Raw genomic sequence first — 4,442 nt, forward strand, 5'->3', positions numbered from 1 at the left:
ACAAGCAAGGCCGATCGATTGGTGCTCACTGCTTAGAAGTGAAGAGATAGGACGAAGAAACGAAAATAAAACAAACCTTCAGGGGCAAAATCGTCAGGTAAATATATCCAAACAGGATTAAGCGATTGGCCAAGTACAATTATTGGGCGTCTACAAAAAAAAGTCGGCGACGTGGCAAGACATGAGGAGTCCAGTGGGGCCCGGCGGCAAGTGCTCGCCACGTGGTCCAGACAGTCTTAACAGCTAGCGGCTGATGTAGTTGAGGTCGTCTTCTGCGCTGACGCGCGGTCGAGAGTTGGTGCTTGTTGGGTTCCGAGGAAGCAGCGCAGGCTGGTGCCTCCTCCGGAATATGGAAAGTCGAAACGACGTTTGGCGATGACGTATCACGCGCCGCAGCCGCGAGCGTGCGGGACGAGGAGGCACGTGTTGGCGCCGGCGCATTCGAGCCACGTGATTGGTGCACACGTGGAGGGCAGAGTGTAGCCTCTGGGCCGGCTAGGCCGCTTCCAAGTGGTATAGTTCCGACGAAGTACAGTCCTGGCGATATATGTTAAAATAATAATAATAAAATAATATTTTGAACTTGAACTGAGCTCTGTGAGAGCTGAAGCCTGAAGGTTGGATCGGAATACTTTTTTTGATAAATAAATATAAAATAATAATATTATAATTAGGAAAAATTTATATAACAATGTTAATACAAATTTAGTATGAAAAGAGAACAGACTGAAGATCCTATATTATCTAAATTACATGTCACTAAAAGTGCTCTGCTTTGATTAATATTGAATCACCTAACATGTAATTCAAATAATTGATATCAATTTATTTTAAAAACATTGCTCTTGTTTTCTAACATTTTAAAATAAAAAAAATTAAAACGACCAAGTCTAAAATTTGATTTCTTTCGAACATTACGATATTTTAAAAATAATAATGATCTCTTATGTTATTGAAAAGAGTAAAACTATTTAGGATAAAGGCATAAAAATATCCTTTTACTATACTAATAATATCATGTGGCGCCTTGAAGTTTCAGAATGTCTTATTATTAAACATATTTACTCGAAAAAAATAAACTATTAAACATATTTTTTTATAGTCAGCAAACAATGCAAGAACATGTGCTAGTGAACACGCTTAGTAAGATCACTCATCATTCTTTCTCTCTATAACGATAAAATCACTTATTTTTCTTGGCTGCAAAAAGTGAATTCTCTCACTTTAAAGGTCCCACACACACTGCCCCACGCACGTGAGAGCAATAAATCATGGTACACGGCGACCCCCTAGGCAGGAGACACAGTACATGGTGCCCACAAGGAGCCACCCCCACAGGAGGGTGAAACTTCTACACTGCGGCTACCATAACTCGAACATGTATTCTTTGCTGCAATCTGCTACTCGGATACCAACCGTGCTACGCCCGTGGGGGCAAATCACTTATTTTTCTCTCTTTATTGGATCATTACCAAAGACACTAAATATGCAATAACAGAACCTTTGATTTGTCAATGCACTTGGAAAAAATCGGCATAGTTTTGGAGCTATTCATCGGAGAGGTTTGGGACAAGGGGCTTGGCTGAGGAACCGGGCGAGGGCATTGTAGTAGGCAGCTAAGAGACGATGCTCAAGAGTAAGGCTATAGTCGACGAAAATGACAAGTTGAAAACACCTAAAAAAATTAGTGTGGTTTTGGAGCCATTCATTAGAGAGATTCGAGGCGAGGGCTTGGGTGCTAAGCCAATTGAGGGTGTTATAGTAGACGGTAAGGAGGTTATACTCAAGGGCGATGAGGTAGTTGATGAAGAGGACAAGCACAAAGCACTTGGAAAAATCAGTGTGATTTTGGAGCCATTCATTGGAAAGATTTGGGGCAAAGGCGTCATAGTAAGCAACTAGGAAGCAATAGTCGATAGAAAAGACAATGGCAAGGATTTGGGCAGCGATGGAGGAGTAGGAGTCATGGAAAGGCTGGGAAAAGATGTGCTAAAGAGAATGAAGTAGCTACTGTGGAAGTAGAGAAAGAGCGAGAGTTTGGAGGATGAAGAGAAGTGGATGGGGGTGAAAAAGACAGAGAAAGATAGCGACGAAGGGGTTGAGAGGACAGTCTTTAAAGAGGAAGAGTTAGGCAGGGGCGAGAATGGAATTGGGTGTTGAACAAACAAAAGGCATTGTGGTAAGCCTAGTGAGTGAACCATCATGAATGGAACAACTCAATGGGTTCCGATATTTTGGTATAAGAAAAAAAATGTTGAAAGAAAAACAAAGAGGATATCCTTAACTATTACATGTCCATTTCAAGTTGAGCATTTATCCTTAATGAGTGTTTCATAATATTATTTTTTTAGAATAGGGGTGTCTAATGAGATGTTTTAAAAATTTAAGGTACTACATGATTTTTTTAAGTAAAGTACACAAAAAAATTTATGCCTTCACCCATCCTATAGACCCAAAAATAAAAAATAAAATAAAAACATCATTAGGTTCATCAATTGCCAAACCTTATAGATAAGAAAGGTTCATGAAACATAGCAAAATCTCTTGATTGAAATCATAAAAATTTAGTCATTTGAGATAATTTATTTCTTATATTTTTTTTTATTTGGGATCATTTCTCCAATAGAGAATAAAAATAAAAGAAAAATAGTGATTTAAATCAAGATTTATCTAGTATTCTATGTAAAATCATAAAACAAAAATAGAGACAAAAAATAACAAACCAATATTGTATTAGATTACTTGTCTTCTTGTAATTGGATCTCCAAATTTTTGGAATGCTCAAAATTCTACTTAAATATTTAAATATGAGTCAATACCAAAAAATATTTTTAAATAAAATTCTAGCACCATGCCAAATGTGTCCGAAGAAAAAGAGAAGCCAATGAGGCATGCCCAAAAATTAAACTAATTACGTGGACTATTAGAAAAAATACCATTGAATCTCAAAGCACAATTTAATTCAAAATTTTCACCCAATTGCGTACCATTCATGGGAGAGAGAAAGCAAACGAAGAAGGAGAAGAATGAGACGATGATGTATTGGGAGTAAAAAGAAAAGGGAAAGAAGAAAATGAAAATTCATCTCTCTCATATTGGCCAAAGATGACGTCCTCATCATTATGAATGGTAAGCCCTTATTTGCATGCGTTGTAAACATTGCAAATGAAACCCTATTGGTGGGTTTTTTTCTACTCTTGATTGTGCTTCGGCTTCAATAGTTGTTCATCAGCTTGGTTCTTGATGCAATGGCTCCCTCCCTCCCTCTTTCTCTACCTCTCCCTATCCTCACGATAGACACCAAAAAGTTGTGTTGAACGCCATCATGATAGATGTCACGATATTGGTTATCGAAGAGAAAGATGGAGGAAGAGAGACAAAGCTTCAATCCTTGAGGAAAATGAGTTTAGAGAGAGAGTGCTGATATTATTTATATTTAACTCAAATCTTAAAATAACAGTATTTAATCGGTTAAACCTAGAATAAAATTATTTGATCTCATCATTATTTAACTCCAATCCAAAAAAGCACGTTAGGGTTTTGTTATTACCATTGTAAAGGCAAGTAAATAAAATAATTAATCAAAGTAATAGTTATTATAATAATGTGATAAATTTACATTTATTAGTTAATTTTAGTAATGAATCATTATAGTAATTTATTATACGACTAATATATTTTTAAAGATTACATTAAAATATGAAATATTATGTCAAAGTTTATTTGAGAGAACAATTTCGTTGTCAAGCTCATTCATGAGTTAGTTAATGCTTCCTTCGTACAGGACAACTTTGACAACATTGCTGCCTGATGGCAACAACCCTACAAATTTCATATCGTGCTGTCTCTCAAATACTGTACTGAAATTTGGTAAACATCGGTATCACCAGATATTTTCCACATTAAGATATATTGGTTATGATAGCGATGTCCTTACTTTTCATAAAGCTGCCTGTATTTGGATCAGAGTTCTTCAGGATCACACTACTCACGAACTCATTTAGAAGTTATTTTCTTTTCTCTTCTTTCTTCCACTTTTATAACACAAAATTCTTCCTTTTTTGTGAATTTTCTGGCATATATGATCTAAATGTTTTTGGTTGCCCCACCAAGAGCATAATATGAATTTTGCACTGTAAAAGAGAGTCCAATAATAATGCAATAAAAGTTGCAGTTTGGAGCTTTTGTTGCCCTGCTTCATTCATGGGTATAGACAGTAATCATTCCTCGAGAAAAAACATGAACTTCATCCCAATCCCCTCAAAATCTTTTCTTCTGAATCTTTAAGTATCCTTTTAATATTATTCATGCACTTTTCATAAATGATTGCTTCTCTCAGGCATTTTTTTTCACCACTAACAAGCAATGTGGCCTGTCATTTTTCTCCTATCTGTTAAAAGCACAACCAAATATTCTAATTTATCAGTGCCAAACATGTCGCC

Source organism: Diospyros lotus, chromosome 5 (genome assembly GCF_014633365.1).
Source record: "Diospyros lotus cultivar Yz01 chromosome 5, ASM1463336v1, whole genome shotgun sequence".
Classification (NCBI taxonomy): domain Eukaryota; kingdom Viridiplantae; phylum Streptophyta; class Magnoliopsida; order Ericales; family Ebenaceae; genus Diospyros; species Diospyros lotus.